Consider the following 20892-nt stretch of genomic DNA (forward strand, 5'->3'; position numbering starts at 1 on the left):
TGGGCATCTGAAATGAACAGACACTTCTCACACAAAGAAGTAGAAATAGCAAATAAATACATGAAAAAATGTTCAACATCACTGGTCATTCGAGAGCTGCAAATGAAAACAATGCTGAGATTCCACTTCACTCTAGAAAGAATGGCTGCTATCATGAAATCAACCAATAACAAATGCTGGTGGGGCTGTGGGGAAAGAGGAACCCTGCTCCACTGCTGGCGGGAGTGTAGACTGGTGCAACCACTGTGGAAATCAGTATGGAGATACCTCAAAGAACTAGGACTGGAAGTCCCATTTGACTCCGCTATTCCCCTGCTGGGGATCTTCCCCAAAGAATTAAAAGAATCATACCACAGTGATATATGTGCACCCATGTTCATAGCAGCACAGTTTGTAATAGCTAAAACTTAGAAACAGCCCAAATGCCCATCAACTGGAGACTGGATAAAGAAAATGTGGTTTTTTTATAAAATGGAGTACTACTCAGCCATAAAAAATGAGAAATTAGAGACATTTATAGCTAAATGGATGCACATTGAGGCAATACTCTTAAGTGAAATAAATAGGACATACATGAATAAATTCCGAATAGTTTCTCTGGTGTAAGAAACTGAAAGTGTAAATAAGGACTAAAATGTATAATAGGTAATGTGAAATAGGAAGAAAAGGGGCAAAGGGGAAGGAAGTGGGAGGGCTAGGGGAAAGGATAGAAGGGAATGGGATTAATATGAGAAAATGGAAAAATAAGAACAAAATCTTTGTAAATAGGGAGGACTGGAGGGGTTGAAGGGAGGGCTGGACAAGGATGAAAAATGAGAACCAAGAGAGACTATGTAAAGGTGCAAATTTCCAATGATGAATGTCATTATATTGTATACCTAAAATGTACCAATGATTAGAATGAATAATAGAAAATGTAAAATAGGAAGAAAAGGTCCAAAGGGCTAGGGGTAGTGGGAGGGGCAGGGGAAAGGAAAGAAGGGAAAGGAAAAATGCTGAGAAATGGAAAAAATGGAAATAAAGGCTTTGTAAATAGGGAAGGATGGAGGGGGTGAAGGGAGAGCTAGGAATGGGGAAAAAATAAGAACCAAGATGCATTATGTAAAGGTACAATTCCCAGTGAGAAATGTAATTGTGTTGTATATCTACAATGTACCAATAGAAGAATTTAATAAAAAAAAATGTATGAGTACTATTGAAAAAACAAAAGCAAACGTCTGCAAAGATATGGAAAATGAATGAAACAATTGTGTTTTTCTGGTAAGAATGTAAAATAATTAATATTAAATTACCATATCATCCAGCAATTCTGTTGTTGAGTATATACAAGAGAATTGAAAGCAGGGATTCTAATGATATTTATATAATAATTGATGTTCGCATAGCTAAAAGGTGGAAACAGCCCAAATGTATTAACAATAAAATGCATTCAATGATATATGTATACAATGGAATATTAGTCAATCTTCAAAAGGAATGAAATTTTGACACATATTGCAATATAATGAACCTGGGAGACATGTTATGAAATTAGCTCAAAACAACAAATATTGTATGATTCCACTGTTAAGAGGTACCCAGAGCAGTCTTCTATGAAGTATTATGTGGTATAGTATGGCATTAATGTGAGTTACAAAGCAATCAACTTCATAAGACAGAAAGAATCACAATGATTACCAGCAGCCGGGGTGAGGGAAATAGGGAGTTACTGCTTAATGCACACAGAATTTCAGTGTGGGATGATTAGAAAGTTCTGGAGAAAATAAAAAATATATTTTATTTGGAAAAGAGTTAATCTGTTTTATGGCTTTTTAGGTGACACTTTTACATTTAAAGTTTAGTTCAGAAAAGAATCAAATTGAAGATTTAAATACTTCATAGGAGAAAAAAAGGTTAAGGTTAACTGGTTTGTTATTTCGTGTGAGGTTTTATACTAACTCATTTTAGGGTTGCCACTTTCTTGTTTGGACTCTATAAAATTATGAATAGAAAGTGAAGAAAGGTGTTCTTTGTAACAAAAATTAACAACTTAAGCTGTAACCAGTAGCACTTAGGAGTATTCTGATTTTAAATTCACATGTTTTAAAATTGTATCTTTTTTTTTTTAAATTACAACTGTGTACAAGCTTTCTGCCAGAATGCCACATAGGAAAAATATAATAAATAAGTAACTACATAATTAACCAAGCTAACACTCTAACCAAGAGATACTCACCAGTGTAATTTAAGGGACTACTAAAATAAAGCAGACTTTCAATGTCAAATTTAAATATTTTTATATTAAAAGGGCCCATTCTAGATTTTTTTCTTTCTCTTGCCTTTTTTTTTCAAATATGTTTTCTATATTTAAGTAGTAAGTTTTGAGGAAGATATGATGCTCTGCCGTCATTAGCTTTGGTATCAAGTAAAACGTAAGGCTTGTGTTTCATGAGCTCTTTGTACTTTTTATTAAAATTTCCATATGTTCAGTCACTCATGCATTGACCCCTGTGTGACAGGTAATGAGTATGAGATGGCTCCACACAGAAACCCTTCTACTTCCTGTCTCCATCCTAGGTGTATCCCAGCCAGAATGCTTCAGTTCCAAATGTTCATTCCCAGTGTCCAGACATTTGACTGACTTTTGTCTATTTATGAACTTTCTGATGTTTTTATGCTCTCATATGAGACATGGACAAATCTCAGGGTAGCAGGCCATCCTTTTTTCTCTCCCTATTTTCTTTGTTTCTGTGTCCTAGATTATCTAAACTCATTTGCATATTGAGTTGATTATACTCAGAAAGAGTTGATAAGACTTTGGAGAAAATCAGAAAAAACTTTTTCTCTGCTGTGGACTAGCACGGTAGTGTCTGAACTAGAACTAGGAAATATTGACAATATCAATTCAAATCTTTTCACCTCCCAGATGAGAAAATTAGGACAAGAAAAATTTGGCATTTGTCCTGCACTATCTGAGTGATGGAGCAATGGTTTAGACTATAGGTTATAGCCACAAGCCCAAACCATTGCATTGTCTCTGTTTTTGTTTATTAATTTTTGGTACTGGGGATTGAACTCAGGACCTTGTGCTTGCAAGACAGGCAATGGAACCACCGATCTAAATCCCCAGCCACATTGCCTCTGTTTTAAACCAAATAAATGATAACTTGCTTAAGAACTAAGATGACTTAGTAGTACAATGGAGTACTACTCAGCCACGAAGAAGGATCAACTTGAGACATTTCTAGGTAAATGGATACACCTTGAGACCATACTCTTAAGTGAAATAAATTGAACACATGTGTTAATATTGCATTGTCTCCCTGGTGTGAGAAACTGAAAGTGTAAATAAGGACCAAAATATATAATATTTATTGTGAAACAGGAAGAAATTGTTCAAAAGTAAGGGGAACTATGGGGGGGGAGGAAAAGAAAAAAAGAAGAAAAGAAAGATAAAATAGAAACAAAGCTTTATAAATAATAAGGGGAAGAAGGGTTGAAGAGAAGAGAAAGAAATGGGAAAAAGAGGAATCAAGATATATCATGTACAGGTACAAATTCCCTATGATGAATGTGATCATTATGAATATCTAAATTGTACCAATAAATTTAATAAAAAAAGAACTGAGTCATCAGTTTTTCTACTTGGCATGTGAAAGAGAGATTGCACTTTAGACTCAAATGGCAAGGCATCTGGATTCTCCCGATAGTGCCAGAGTCTGATACTGTGATATTGTGATAGGTTAGTTTCACTGGTTAGGTGGTATGCAAGTACAAATAGATGAGCTATAAGACCTTTTGCTTAAACCATATCATCCTTCTGTTTTCTACTAAATGTTTTCTTCTTAGTGACTGAGGTGATCTTGAATGCAGTTTCTTAACTTGAAACAAAGGATCCAGATTGGGTATCATCATTTTAGTGGTTCTATGATGGCAGGCAGATAGACTGCATTGGGAGAAATATTTTGGTGGCCAGAGCATAAGATCTGCTGCCCAGATTAAAAAGAGCTCTCACGCATGGTGCATTGAAAGCTACAGTTGTATAGGCTGCTTTTAAAGGAGCTTCATAATTCAATAATTAAATGGTCCACATTTTTATAATAAAATTTGCATAATTAAAGAGGAAGCTGGGAGAAATTATGGCTCTGGAAAGCTGGACAGTTCCAGGAGTGTGGGTGCCCAACATTTATTAGTTCTGGGGGCTGACAAGGAGTAGGGATGCTTGGACCCTCTTACATTTGGTTGTCCTTCCATAAAATAATGCATCAATATGCTTTAGCATCCTTCTGGAAATAAGATTGATGAAATTAGATTCCCATACTAAGTGTTTAATTATCAACACTATTTTAACATTTTTTCCTCCCATGTTTGTCTATGGTCTGAAAAATTCATCATAACTATATACTTGTATTTCAAAACAGTCTTATTCCTTGAAATCTGATATAGATACAGCAGAAAGTCCAAAAGTGGCTTATTTGGGTAGTGATTGCCTTAAATATAGCATAGTTCAGATGCCTCATTTCAGACCATCTCTGGGCCTTGTGAAATCCTTCCATTTGTTCATTTCTCTGGGAGACCCTTTCTGTTCTTGCATCTATCACAGTGTGTTGTGATAAATAATGCAGCGCCTTCCTAACAGTTTCTTTAGCCATACGAGGGGTACATTTTAAAAAGAGAACAAGCAGACACAGAAATGGAAATTAACCCCAAGCCTGCCAGCCTCCATCAGGAATAATGGCGTCACATAATTCCAGGGTTAAATGAGAAGTAGGTGCCTTTTACTGAGTTGGCTTCTTTGTCCTTGCTTTAGTGTGTCGTTGTAGCAACTGTCATGTAAGGTTAATGACAGCCCCTCATTACCCTTGTCAAATATGTAATAATGTGGCCCAACAACGGGTCTGAATGGCTTCTGCTTGTCAGACCCCTATGTTTTGCCTACCAGATGGTCACTGTGTTTGGAGAGGCCCTTGCTCAGATCCATCACACTGATATCCTGAACACGTGTGTGCGGGAAGCTTTTTCCCCTGATGGGACAGTATGTGGCTAGAATACTAATTGAGCACACCAAGACAAATGCAGACTTCACCCTCTCTCCTCCCCCAAATCCCTGTTAGTTTTCTGTTAGGTTCCAGGGGGAAAGAGAGCAGAAAGGTCCTTCCTTGCCTTTCTCCTTCTATTATTTCCAGCAATACACAACACTTTTTAGCTGCCATATGCACACATTTTCAAACTCTTTGTTTGGATCACTTAAGATGTAGCATCCATGAAATTTAGACACATTCTATTCTTGGAGATGTGAAAACAAAGGAGGAGAAGTGTCCCTGAGGAAAGTGGCAGGGGGCAAGGCTTACTGGAAAAGAGCTACAGTCCAGGTGGCAGGAAAGTAGACTCCCAGCCGTGACCTTGTACAAAGTCACTTCTTCCTGTCTCGGTTGACACTTGTCCCTTCCACAGGAAGGTCTCCTGGCTGAAGATTAAAGAGACACTTGTACAGGAAGGATTCTCTGCCCTCTCTCAGGGGTCCTTCCATGGGCTTTTGCTGTTTTCATCTTCAGTTTTTTTTTAAACATTAGATTACTTTCTTAAAAAATGAATAGTGCCTTCCAGTCACTTCTAAAATCAATTTAAAAGCTAAATAGCATCTGCAAAATTAGTTATATGACAAGCTATTCTTTTTCCCTCACTGATTTATTCTCACAGTTTTTCAGGCTACCCATCCCCCCTCAGGCATCAATCTGTATTTTTTTCTATGAGCACGTCTTCTTAGCTTCAAATCTTTGCTTATGCCTACTGTTTCACGTGAATCTCTCTGATGCTCTCTTTAATCAATTCTTATTTTCCAAACCATGTCTTAAAGACCTTGCTGAATATATTTTGCACAAGATCACCATAGCTCTGAAACCTCTGCTTCTCTGCATATTCCTTAAAAACAGGGAATTTCTTTCCATATATATATATATATATATATATATATATATCAAAAATAATAATTTTGGAGAATTTAGGAATCATTCTAATGATTTTTGATGATGAAAAAGTCTGTATTGATTGAGATCAAGTTAAAAGATCAAATATGGTAGGAAGACTAGTGTTTAGGCCTTTTCATTCTGAGTTTAGTGATTTTTTTCCTCCTTAGCAGATGGCCCACTTCCTATATTTCTCCGTTGAAGAGCTTGACATTATCATTTGTGTTCATATTCTTTCCCACAAGAGATCACGACTTCTTGAGGGCAGATGAGTAGCTTCTTCCCTTTAGGCTCTGACAGACCCACCTGGTTCTGTGGGCGGGCATAGGGAACAACCATCTCTTGGAGTATGTGCAGCTAGCTGCAAATCACAGTGCAGTGCTGATGCCAACCCCCTTTGTGATCTCTGTTACACTTTGCTGGATATTCTGTTGGCGCCCCTCTTTTGGTATTAACTTAACAAGTGACATGTTCGTTATTTTACTGTGAAGCAGTCATCATAAGCAAAATGCTGTTACGTTTTCAAGGTAAGAGATGCCCACAGTCTGACAGGAAGCCACTGACTGTCTGTACTCCACCAGGGTGGGGAAACCTACTTCCCACAAACCTGATGACCTTCGGAGGGATGATGAGATAAATGAAATAAACTGAGGCAACTTTGTTCAGCCTTTCAGGATGAGAAAGGAAATAAAGCCTCAGGCTTTTCTAACCCAGTCTCCCAGAAGGAAGATACTATTTCAAATGATTTTAGATTTGGCATTTGCTGAGTTTTACTTTTTTCTCCATCAATTATGTGGAAATTTTAGCACATGTTGAGTCAGTTTGCTTTCTAAATGAAATCTAAACCACCACAGGATACTCCTGTTTTCACTTTCATTCTGGATACGTTCCCTCCAAAAGTTTTTCTTCTATGTTACATTTAATTACATTCCTCCTCAAAGTCACACAGCACAAATGCATTACTTCCACAGCCTTTCTAAACTAATATATAGTGATCATTTGCTTGAAAAATCAGAGAAGCTAGTCTCTGTATTTATTATTTAACAATCATACTTTTGTCTCTGAGTATTTATGGGAGCATCTAATATATTAAGTATTATTCAAAATTATAGAAATAATAATATAAAATTCTTGATTTAATATTACCTAGTGGTAGAAACAGGTAAATAAACAGATGAGTTTATCATTCAAATTATCTTCTTCCTACTCCATATTTTCATCCATCTTATCCAATTTTCACTTATATTCAGATCTGTACTTTTCCACATCTGATTCTGTGGCCATTGTCAGTCAATCTTATAAATTCTTATATATTTGTACATCTTGTATTATTTGTTTATCTAGTAAACACTGACTGATACAACCTTCCTCTAACTTCACTTGTTGCAATATGCCCTGGAATCACCAATCCAACAACTATTTTCCTTCTCCACTTACTGCATCTACTTGCCTCTTTTCTAGTGAGGATTCAGCAGTGATCATTGTAATTACTCCCTTGCAAATGCCCTCAATTGCTTTGCCCCTGTTTTCACCCACCGTATTTTCCACCCACAATATTTTTTTGCAAAACCCCAAATCAGGATAAATCCAACCACCTGTCTCCCCTGTGGCTACATCTGAGCAGTTCATTGTAGCTGGTGAAAATTATAAACCAGCCAGATAAGTTTTCCTTCAATTTTATCAACATTGGTTCAAATAAATACTTCATATAGCCCAGAAATCTCAGTATGGGTCTCTAGTAAGCAGCCCCCCAAAGACCACTCAATATATGTATTCCTCTCTCTTTATTTCGCCCCATTTCCTTCCCCTGAGAAGTTCTTGCTCAGTATGGTCGGCTCCCTGTTTGGATACCTTGCTTCATCATTCACACTACATACAGAATGAGTTTTTAAAATGCAAAATAGGTTACATTTGTCCTCTACTGAAGTCACTAAAATTATATCCAAGCACACCAGAAGAGAGTGCCACTCTTGAAGAGGTCTAGCCTCAGCCTGTGTGTCTGTCTGGGTCTCACCTTTTAGCCACTCTCTGTTTTCCTCTGCCCTTGGCCTTCTCTGTCACACCAACCTCTGGCCCTTCGGCCCAGGCTTCTTGCCTTCTCTTAGGCCAGATCACTCCTTTTAGCCTCAGATTCAATGTCACTTCCTCAGAAGTCCCCTCCATTTCAAACTGTTTATCAGTTCCTCATAGGCATACAGTTCTTCTCACTCACAACTTATAATTTACTCTTCTATGTGTAATTTCTTGTTTATTGTCTTTATCTTTTACTGGGCTCTATGAAAGAGGAATCTTTTCTGTTTGGTTTATCTTTGTCTGCTCAACATATAATAGAACTACTACCATGTAACAGGAGTTTAGTGAATGCTGGTTGACAGAATAAAGAACATTGGGACAGAGTTACTTTTCAAAGTGGGTCTGATCCAGAAAAACAGGAATTTTCACAGTAGAATTACTTGTTGATGAGGTAGTGTCACAAGGAAAGCAGAAAGTGAGATTTGGATTATAGGAAACATCATAAAAATCAAGGAACTATGAAAAATCTGCTGTGTCAGTGGAAAGGTCTATGGCCTGTGGTAAAATATTCAGGTACAAGATGTGTTGTATACATGTACCAACTCCCCAGGAGGAATAGAATCATTATGTACAGCAAAAATGTACTAAGACAAAAATAAAAATAAAACAATAACCAAGAGATGGAAACAAAAAATATAAACCAAGTAACCAAAAAAAAAAAAAAATCTAGGGAAAAGAGTGGGAGGTAGTAGTGGGCAAAAGGACCTCTCCCACAGATGTCCCTGGACCTGTGAAAATGTGTTATGTCCTAAGGGAGAAGAAAGGTTGCTGATGCAAGCAAGCCTACTAATCAGCTCCAATGCAGACTGTCCAGGCGAGGCCAGTGTCATCTGGAGGGCAGAAGTGTGGAAGAGCGAGGCAGGAAAGTCAGTGTTAGAGAGACTTGATAACAAAATGACTTGCCTGTAGTTGCTGACTTAAAGACGGAGAAGGAAGTCATGAGCCAAAGAAAAGCTGCAAAAAGCAAACAAATATATTGTTCCCATGAGTTTCCAAGAAAGGAGTGCAGTCCTGCTGACATTTTCATTTCATGCCAGTGAGGTCCATGCCAGACTGCTGACCTCTGGAATAAAGGGTAAGAAGACAAATTCACTTTGTGGTAAGCCACTAAGTTTGTGGTATTTTGTTACAGAAGCAATAGGAGTCTGTTCAGAAAGGAAGCTTTGGATGTAGACTAGAGGCAGCCTATGAAGAGACTTGTCCTAAAGCTTAGCAAATAGGAAAGCGGAGTATTTTAAATGAGGGAGCAGCACGGCCACGTGGGGAGTTCACTGGGAGGGTGTGGGGACACACTGCATTGGAGATGAGTGGAGCAGAGTAACCACTGTGGAGGCCTCTGAAGTCAATCATGCAGTGGTTGGAAAACCTGACGCGAAGACTTGGAGCCATTTTCTTTACCATCGTGTATTTTTATTCAGCTCTTTTGTTTTCATAAATTTATGTTTTATTTCTCAATGTAATCCAAAAGTTCCTGAAAACGGGGTTTTAAAAATAGAGGTTTGTGTCTTCCTGAATTCTTAATAGCTGCTCAGTAAATATTTGTTGATTTTAAAGTAGATTAAGACCAGGGAGATTTTTTTTTTTTACTTCTTTGTCATCTATGAACATTTCTCAGACAAAAATAGGAAAAAATAGAAGGCATGGTACGAGGAATGCCACCTGTCCATCATCATTCTTCCCTGACTGGCTCCCTCTTCTGAGACCAAAGTTTCCTAGTCTGTAAAGCAGAAGTTGCAATAATTCCTACTCTCCAAATTTCAAAAATGAATAAGATAAAGTTGAAAAGAACATTGATTATTAGGAAAGGCAGCCCTCATTCTGAAGCTCTCAATTCAACTCAAACCCTCAAAACCCCATTGATCTTGCCACATCTGCCTATCAAACTGAGGCTCAACTGAAATCACTGGGACCTTAATTTTAGTCTGCTTTTGGAGACAGTGTGACAGAGGATTATAAAAAGCTATGTGGTTGTTTAGTTTGGAGCTGCTTTCTTTTTTCTCTTGTCTAAACTACTTTTAAAAAGAAAAAGGACAGCTGTGGAATGAGCCAGTTCAGCAATCTGTTTCTTGCCTATCATCCTCCCTACTATCTATGTGCTCCTCTGGGAAGGAATCCTGGGGAATAGATGGCAGGAAATCACAAGCAAATTCTGGTGCTTCTTGGGGAGTGGAGATGGCCAGGAAAAGCACAATGCACACTATAAAATGCAGTCGTGGAGCCAGTTGCTCCCTTGGGGCTCTTTGTAGGAAGCTGCCCTTCTTCCTGGGGGACTGAGGCATTTGAAATTAATTGTTTCAATTTTACACAAATACATTGCCAGAAATGAAAGGAACAAAATACTATAATGCAACCACAGCCCTCCTTTGTAAAGATGAATATGAATACACCAGCACACGTACCACAAAAATCATGCAGTACAGGGTAGTGTGTGACCCAATGATCAAGGGTAGTCATGTCAACAGTTTTCTTGTGGTGGCATTGCCCCTTGTGTGTAAGTAGTATAGGTTTGTACCTGAGCTTTGTGTGGTGTGCCCTGCAGTGTCAGCCAAACTGGTAAGCTTACATCTTCTGCTCACTTTTGGTGATGTTTCTGCAGGAGAAAGCAAATCTCTGGTGCTTCTTGTCCAGAGTAGAGGGGCTCTGGTTTGAAAATACAGAATTGTGTATGTGCCATTCAATTCAACCTATACAAAACTTTCCCAGAAAATAATAATAATACCCCAACATTTTCTTAAGACTTTCTGTGTGGTTATCAATGCTTTGGGTTTGACTCTTTTTAAAATTTTTTTTGGTACAGGGATCAAACACTTGACCTTGCGCTTGCAACGCACGCTGCGGAACCACCGAGCTAAATCCCTGGCCTCTGTGGTTGACTTTTTTCTTATCCTTAGTTTCCTTCTTCCTTCACACCCTTCTCAGACCCCATGTCCAGAGCCCTTTGTTCTCCTCCTTGTTTTACAAACCAAAGACGCTCTTGCACATTTCTACTCCGAGATGCTTACCTTGTTCCTCAGCCTGGCATTCTTCCCTGCCTCCTTATCTACTGGAGAAACTCACTCATTCTTCAAATTCCTGCTGCGATGGCATTTCTTCCTTGAAGTCAGAAACATGTTTTAATGCTCTTCCTCACTGATCTTGGGCGATTAAATGATCACTGTCCCCAAGCATCTACACTTCCTCATTTACATTATTATTTCTTGCACTGATTCCACATTGTAGCTTGTTTAATTTGTGTTTTTGTGTCTCTCTCCCACTGGAGGCTGTGAGTCCTTTGGGGACTGAAGTTCTCTCAATTTCATTTTTGCAAACCTTAGAGAGACATAAATGATGCCAGATATTTAGTCGTTGTTCAAGGAGTGTACGTGGCATGCAAATAAATCTAAAGTGATTCCCAGGCCTAGCAAACTGATATTCTTCCCTTCTCCAAGCATCTGTCTTTGGAATGAGTTAACCCAGGGAAGGCTTGGGGAGGCCAAAGTGCAGTTCACATGAAGCCTGCATGTAAGGGGTTGCTAATGCTTTGATTTTTCTGTTGTTCAAATGCTGTTTGAAGGAAAAGTAAGATAGAACTAAAGGTAATATAGACTGCAGGATTTTCTACAAGCAGAAACTGAAAAGATATTGTTTCAGTTATTCTTCATAGAAAGTCTATCAGCTTTTGAATTTACAAATTGATGTCAAGTAAGTTTCCAGTCTCAGTTTGGAGGCATTCTTTTTTATCCATTATGTACTATCTGGAGAGCAGGAAACATGTCAAAGTCATGCGAGTGTGTTCATTTTTGTCCTCCTCCTAAAGAGAGAGGCACTTACCAATTTGGATATGAGGGTTAAAAAGAGCAAGATAATAACAACAAGCAACAATTGCACAGCAATTTGCAGCCTACCAGCCCTTCAATCTGCTATAGCATTTAACCCTCAAGACAATCTTGTGAGTCTGGTATTATTGCCCCCACTTTGTAGAGGAGGAAACTCAGGCTAATGATGTTTAAGTGACTTGTCTAAGGTTACGTAAAAGCACCAAGATTGACAGAATGCTATTTATTCACAGTAACACGAAGTGAGCTGAACTTCAGTAGGATTATACTGGATTTTTTTCTATAATAATATGCAGCCCTTACAACTGATGACAACATAGCTGACGTTGTTCTGAGTGCTTTACATGTATTAATTCATTTAATCTCCAAACCATTGCATGAAGTAGGAATTGTTATTGCTCTCTTCATTTTACAGACAGGAGGACTTAATTTCACAGAGGTTAAGTTTCTTGGTCAATCTAATATAGCTGATGAATGACAGAGTCAAGATTGGGACTGAGCCTCTCTAGCTCTCAAATCCATTCTAAGTTCAGTTTGTCTACTCTAGTAGACTAACTCTTGGGGGATGATGTAAGGTGCCATTGTGAGGGATGACTGGAATGAATGGCAATGGGAAATTTTCATCCTTAAGTAAATGCTTAGTATTTTGAATATAAGATTTTCAGTCAACAATAAAATCATTTTAGAGACAGAATAAATTTTGTGGCTGAAAGTTTTCAACTTGCTTCCAGTTATGACACAATCTCTCTTCTTGGATACTACCTTCCCTTCACCCACTGCCCAGAACAGCACCCAGAACAAATGGGGTTTTAGAAAAAAAATCAGTTGAATGAAGGGGAAAAAAAAATTCCTTCAATGTTCAATTATCAGTAGCTGACCAGTTAGAGAACAAGATCATATATTTCTTTCAAATTCCACTTCTGAAGACAATCTGAAGCATATTTTCTTCTCTTTTTCCTTGCCAGCAATCCCTATTTGCCTTTATGATCTCATCTTAGATATCACTTACTCTAAGAAACCCTCCTTACTTGTACCCCCTCTCCACAGTCTGGAGTAAGTTTAACCTATGGTAATATACAGCTAGTATATTTTACCTTTGAAAGGTATTTTAATATTCATGTAAATTTCCTCCAACATTATTCTTGCACACACACACACAGACAATGATTTTCACAGAGGCATGGATGGTGCGTTTCTTCTATGTTGTTTCTACTAAAACAAAGATGTACATTAAGTGTTTTTAAGATGAATAAATGAATGAGTGAATCAAAGTTAGCAGGAGTCACCCAGAAGTGTTCATTGATTAATAGGAATGTAGAAATAAAATATATTGTCTTAGCACAAAACTTAGTTATTAAAGCCCCTTCAGCATAGTTATCTAGTGCTTGAAGGACCAGCAAGGTCCTTTACTTAGATCTTTTACTTAGAAGAGTTCAGAGAATAGTAATTGTGGCTTCTAATTTTAATTGTTACCTCGTATTTTAAGGTTTCATTTTTATTTATAGTATCTTGATCTGCTCTAACTCATACCTGATTTGAGGTTGGCTATACCCACTTGTGCTGCGTTGAACTTTTAAAATCCTTTTCACATTGCAAAAATTTATAGTCATACACACTGAAAAACTCATTTTTTCTTAAGACTTTCAATTTATCTCCTTTCACTTTCTTTCATTGCCACTTCTCTGAGCATCTTTTTATTTGATGAAGAAGTAGAGGGGAAGGAGGTAAGTTAGAAGTCACATCTTAGTGTGACTTCAACCAGGGTAAATAAAATTAAGATATATTCAGTGGAATTTTTAACTTGAAATTTAAGGTGATTTTAGATGACATTATTATCCCAACTAGATTAATATTTTAATGTGTACTTTGGTTTGTGTATATTTGAGTCTTGGGATTCTAAACTCTGTGTATGAAATCACACATGAATTGGGAAATTTAATTTTCTCACGAACTACTAACATTGTGTTCCTCCTCACATCATGTGTTGTGAAGACTTTATTTATAAATAAATATTTATTTATAAATAAGGCGATTTATTTATAAAATTACTTTTTCTTTTTCCTTTTACCACCCCTCAGTATAAGTATTTAAGCCAAGTGCCCTCATACTGGGTTACATCCCCAGCTCTTTTTTATTTTTGAGTCAGGGTCCTAACAAAGTCACTAAATTGCCCAGTCTGGACTCAAATTTGCAAACTTTCAGTTTTAGTCTCAAAGATTGCTGGGATTACAGATATGTGCTACCACAGCAGACTCCCAAATGAAAACCATACTGTAAGGCTGGAAAAAATAGAGAGTTTTAGTGATTGTTTAAAGACAATGTTGCCATCTGTTGTAGGATTAAGTTGATTGCCAAACAAATAAAATTAAATGTCCCCACTTTTATAGAAATGTAATCTACCCTACTCACATAGACCCAGTGAAGTTTTACTCATGAAGTTCTTTGTTTTATTTTATAAAATATCTGCCACAATAGATTTTTACAGGATTTGTTTGTTTATTTAAAGATAATTTTATAGTGTCACATAGTATCTAATGAGAAGGCTGACAGTGCTATACTTACTCTCCTCAGTTGGATTTTATTACCTGGTTGTTTAACTTCTTAAATTCTAAAAGATTTTAGGGGAGGAAGGTGACAGATACTGCCAGTTGTCCTCCAGCATGAGTTCTTTTCTCATATTTATCAATAAAAACTCCTGCTCCTTTTTGGTTGAAGATCACATTTCTAAGACTCCTTGATGGGTGTGACCAAAGGGCTATGTTTTTGCCTGTAAGATGTGAGCAGAAGTGTTATGTGTTACTTCTGCAAAATGTCCCTGTGGATAGAGCTGATTTTTATTTTCTTTTTAAACCTTCTTTCTTTCTCTTGGCTAGAATGTGGGCAGGAGAGATGGATTGTGAGGAGTGTTTTCTTACTATTAGGTGAAGTCAAAGGCTGAAAATAAATAACAGAGTGGTAAAAGGCATTTCAATCCACTATCCAGCCTGGGCTTAGTTTAGGATAATAATACACTTTTGTCTCATTAAGCCTTGTTATGTTATATTTTCTGCTATTATTTAAACTTAAACAATAAAAGGAGCTAGGTTGAATTTAATGAGTTTTGGATAGATGAGTGTTCAGAATTGTGAGATGATTTGTCCTTGTGGGAGTTTTGGAGATGAATTTTTGGGTCTCTGGGACCCTGCCGCAGGACATGTGTGATGTCTACGCATCTGGTGTCCTGGTTTCCAAGGAGGCAAGTGTTCAGTTGCTCTTGTAGGAGATGTACACGGCCAGAATAGGTGTGTACAGCTGGCAAATGTGAGTGGTACTGCCATTCTGATACCTATGGCAGGGGTAGTAAAATAGTTCCAAGTGACAATCAGCTGCACATTCCTAGCCATTAACATTTCATACTCAGCTGAGGATTTAGCTCAGTGGTTCCACCGCCTGTCTTGCAAGCCCAAGGACCCGAGTTCAATCCCCGGCACCAAAAAACCCCAAACAAACAAACAAAAAAAACATTTCATACTCATATTTTGAGCTTAAATATATCCATGTTTGACCCAAAAGCAAAAATAAACTTTCACTAAAATCCTAGAAATTACTTAGGAACATTCAAGTGTTCTTAAACACTTAACTTTATTAAACTTTAGTAAATATTTGAAAATGATTCTGATGGCATTTGTTTTAGAAAGGGATTGAGAAATTATTTAGAAAGAAAGCTTATTAACATGGTAGGATAATTTTAGATAATTACTCTAGGGATTTTAGTTCTGTCTTTGATTCTCTGATGTGAACTACCTATTTCAATATAATGGATTAATTTTATACATATTTTTTCTTAAGATATAAGTATACACACACACACACACACACACACACACACACACACACCCCTATATAGCAGTACTTTATCTCAGGGCATTGCTCTTATATCAGCCTATAAAATGCAGGATGGCATAAAAAGTGATATGTTTGTGGCCTCTATATTTTGAAGAGTGTTTTTTATGAATAATTCTTATATAGATAAGGCTCTTAAAATTTTGTCTTAAATACCATGACTACTGAGATTCTCTCTATTTTTGGTAGTATAGTTCTTTATGATGGGAAAAAGGTTTTACTGATTTTTGGTATGTGAATGTTTTACACATGCTAATACTTCTTGTGTCTGCTTCAGTGTCAATCTATTTTTTCCAGTAATTTTGTGTATGGAAGAAAGTGTTGGGAGTTTGTTTAGGGTTGATTGTCCCTAAAAGTCATCTAAATTGGTTTAAAGACCTTTTCTTTAGCATACTGGGAATAAATCAATAGATGTGACAAAAGAGGGACTTAATAAGTGGCTCATTTTCAGAACTGTGGAGCTACCAGAGACATTATTTTTTGAAGTACTTGTCATTAAGCAATGACAATTACAACTCATATTATAATTAAGCATTTTAGAGATGTATGTCTCTCGGCTCCTTTCATATGTCTTTAAGGCTATAGAAAACTAGAACAATTATTGATAAAATTAAATTGTATTCTGATTGCCCACTTGGACAATTTACTTAGCATTGGAGAGTTAGAGCTGAGAATGAGCTTGTGTAAAATAATTGAGATCTCAATGATTATTTTTCTATGTTGCTCTATTTGCTACAAAAGGCATCAGCACCAGTACATTACTGAAATCTCAAAATCAAGGCTATCAGTCTCGATGAATGTGTTATTTCCAGAGAGCATCTGGGATTATTCCCCAGATGGAGGTTCTTCCGGAATTCTTTGATATTTGGGTTATTTAGGAGAGTCTGTTTAAATTATTTTCTTCTTTAAGTCTAGCCTATATCAAATGCTAAAGATCTTTTGTATAAAAAATGTAATTCTGCTTCCTGTGGTTTACAAGATATATTCCCATGGTCATTTATCTTATTTTTAAATTAGTTTCACTTGTATCTTAATGTCCTTTAGGAGAAATAGCATAAGTGTACAATAAGTTTAGGTGTAGAATCCTGTAGAGAATATAATGAAGGGAAAAAATGTAGGTCAGACCTCTGTTTATCCAGCTTTGCCCCAGCCATCCTGTACTTACACTTTTAACTTCTGTTTTCACAGTTTGTTCTCTATTTTATCTAACGATGAATTAAGAAAGAGAAATCTTGAAAAATTGAGACAAAAATCACCTGAACAGAAGAGGGTATGTTTTTATTTAAAGACCTGGGTTGGGGGGAAATTCATGGTTTCCAATTTCAATGTTTAATAGTTTTCATAGAAGACTTTTTAATTTTATTTTTTGGGTTTTTTTTGTTTTGTTTTGTTTTGTTTTTTCAGTATCAGGGATTGAACTCAAGACCTTGCACATGCGAGGCAAGTGGTAGAACCACTGAGCTAAATCCCTGGCCCTATTTTTGTTTTTTGAAATGAGGGTCTTACTATGCTTCTCAGGCTGGCCTCAAACTCCTGGTTTCAAATGATCCTTCCCCCTCATTACCTTGAATAGCTAGAACTACAGGCCCATGCCACCAGGTTCAACTCACAGAAAACACTTGAATACAGGTTCTGAGAAAAACACCTTTTCTCAAATTCCTCTTTGGCAATAGCAAATGTTGCCTCCCCTCGTCTTCCATATTTTTGCTAAAATCAGAGAGGTATAGTGGATGACTATTGTGAAACTGGCATCACCATTATGCTTCTATTTGTCCATCTTTCAGTCTCTGTCTTAGTCACTTTCTCATCTCAGAGACAAAATATCCAATAACCACAACTTAAAGGAGAGGTTTATTTTGGTTCAAAGATTCAGTGGGTTCCTTCCATGATTGGCTATGAAATGGTATGGTAGAATGGATCAGTGAAGGAAAACTGCTGACATCATGATGGCCAGGAAGCGGAGAGAAAGGAACAGATATACACACTTCACATCTCCTAACAACATATGCAGTTGGTGAACTCATTAGTGGATGAACTCCATTTATGAGTATAGTACCCCCATGATCAAAACACCTTCCCAAAATCCCACCTGTGTGTAGGATAGTTTGGGGGAACATTCTATATCTAAACTATAATAGTCTCTCTACTTGGATTTTGTGTGTTGTACTCCAAATCTCAGATTTAAGAATTTTCAACATGGTGGGGAAATTACCTTTAAGACATCAGAAGACACATCTTTTTGACCCTCAGACCCAAGGGTAGATGGGCTGGTTGAGAGATTATTAGTCTGTCCTCTTCCAGGTTGGGAGATGCTATGAGTTTCAGCCAACCAAAAAGTCAGTGGGGAAAGTCAGTTCCTCAGTGGAAGATGATGAAGTGCTATTGCTGTAGAAACAAAGAACAGCTGTTTACTCCAGGAAGGAAACTTGAAATATTTAGTACAATGTACATTAATATCCATGTCTCTATATCTGTATCTAGATATTGATAGGCTCATTTGTATCCATGTCTGTGATTGCAGCTTTTGTTTATATCTGTATCTGTACATATCAGAAATATTTAGTCTCTGACACTTTATTATATGGTGCTCTAAAGATGATCCATTATATAGATGTAGCCATTAAGTAATATTTATTGAACACACACAATATAATGACACTATAAATGTAAAATTCAAGTTTAAATAATTCCTGTCCTACATGTCTTATTGTCCTTTAAACCTTTAGAATATATACTGTTTAAAAGGAGGGTAGATATCCTTATGTTTTGCACAGAGTATGCATGTATTATTTATTAACTACTGGTAGGAGGAATACTCTGGAGACTAAATGACACATTATATAATTTAAATATAATATAAATATAATTCTTTTCTTAAACTCTTTTATTGGTACATTTTAGGTATACAATACATTTACATTTATCATTGGGTGTTTGTACCAGAACATGATGTATCTTAGTTCTTATTTTTCCCCCATTACCTATGCACCCTCACCCCCTCCACCCTTCCCTATTTACATAGATTTGGTTTCCATGTTTTTTTTCTTTTCTCATAATTTTTCCTTTCCCTTCTTCCTTTTCCCCTTCCCCTCCCACCATCCCCACACCTTTGGATTTCAAATTATCAATTATTCATTTTAATCATTTTAATCCTTATTTACACTTTCAGTTTCTTGCACTAGAGAAACTATTCAGTATTTACACACGTGTGTCCTATTTACTTCACTTAAGAGTATGACCTCAATATGCATCCATTTAGCGATAAATGTCTCTAGTTTCTTGTTCTTTATGGCTGAGTAGTTAAAAGAAACCACATCTTCTTTATTCAGGTTCCAGTTGATGGGCACTTAGGCCTTTTCCAAACTTTAGCTATTACAAACTGTGCTGCTATAAACATGGGTGCACATATATCGCTGTGGTATGATTCTTTTAATTCTTTGGGGAAGATACCTAGCAGGGGAATACCTGGGTCAAATGGGAGCTTGATTCCTAATTCTTTGAGCTATCTCCATACTGATTTCCATAGTGGTTGCACCAGTCTGCACTCCCACCAACAATGGAGAAGGGATTCCTTCTCGCCACAACCCCACCACCATTTGTTATTGGTTGATTTCTTGATAGCAGCCATTCTTTGTGGGGTGAGGTGGAATCTCAGTGTTGTTTTCATCTGCATCTCTCTAATGACCAGTGATGTTGAACATTTTTCCATATATTTATTTGCTGCTTTTACTTCTTTGTCTAAGAAATGTCTGTTCATTTCAGATGCCCAGTTTTAAATTGGGTCTTCAAATTTGTGGGGTCTGATTTATTTCAATTCTTCACATATTCTTGATAGTAGACCTTTGTCTGAGGTACAGCTGCTAAAATTATTTTCCCACATTGTAGGTTGTCTCTTAGCTCTGTTGGTGGTGTCTTTGGCAGTGCAGAAGCTTTTTAATAAGATGAGATCCCAGTTGTTGATTCTTTGTGCTAGCTCCTGTGCTACTGAGGATTTGTTCATAAAGTCTTTTCCTATGCCAATGTCTTCAAGAGTTCTACCTAACTTATGTTCCAGCAAGTTTAGTGTTCTGTCTTAATATTTAGATCTTTAATTCACTTTGATCTTAGTTTAGTGCATGGTGATAGGTATGGTCTAGTTTTAATCTTTGGCTGGTTGAAATCCAGTTGTTTCAACACCATTAATTAAATAGGCCATCTTTCCTCCAATGAGGGTGGTTGGCTCCTTTGTTAAAGATGAGGTGGCTGAATATGTCTGAAGTTGTTTCTGCATCTTCTAGTCTATTCCACTGATGCTCAGATCTTTTTCTTTGCCAGTATCATGCTGTTTTTATCACAGTAGCTTTGTACTATAGTTTCAAGTTGGGGATTGTAATATTCCCTGCCATATCTCTCTTGCCTAGAATTGCTTTTGCTATTCTAGGTCTCTTCTGGTTCCAAATGAATTTTTGGATTGTTTTCTGTAGTTCTGTGAAGTATATTGTTTGAATTTCAATTAGTATTGCATTAAATCTATATAGTAGTTTTGGAAGTATGGCGATTTTCACTATATTGGTTCTTCCTACCCAGGAAAAAGGGATATCTTTCCATTTTCTTATATCCTCTTTGATCTCCTTTTTCAGAGAGCTGTAGTTTTCAGTGTAGAGGTCTTTTGCTTCCTTTGTCAGGTTGATTCCTAGATATTTCATTTTTTTAGATGCTATTGTAAAAGGAATTATTTCCTGAATTTCCCTCTCAATGAGTCTGCTATTTGTGTATAAGAAGGCTATTGTTTTTTGAGTATTGACCTTATATCCAGCTACTCTACAGAATCTGTCAATTAGGTCTAGAAGACTTTTGACCGAGTTTTTTGAGTCTTCTATGTAAAGTATCATATCATCAGCAAATAATGACAGTTTAACTTCTTCCTTTCCTATCTTTATTCCTTTTATTTCTTTCTCTTGTCTAATTGTTGTCACTAATGTTTCCAGAACTACATTGAACTGGAGTGATGATAGTGGGCATCCTTGTCTTGTTCCTGATTTTAGAGTGAAAGTTTTCAGTTTTTTTACCATTTAGTATGGTGTTGGCTGTTGGTTTTTCAAAAATAGCCTTAATCAGTTTGAGATAAAGACATTGTATTCCAATTTTCTGTAGCATTTTTATCACGAATGGGTGTTGGATTTTGTCAAATGCCTTTT

This window comes from Heterocephalus glaber, unplaced genomic scaffold (assembly GCF_053883595.1).
Source record: "Heterocephalus glaber isolate CG9 unplaced genomic scaffold, H.glaber_assembly_v1.0 deba00001553, whole genome shotgun sequence".
NCBI classification, from domain to species: Eukaryota; Metazoa; Chordata; class Mammalia; order Rodentia; family Bathyergidae; genus Heterocephalus; species Heterocephalus glaber.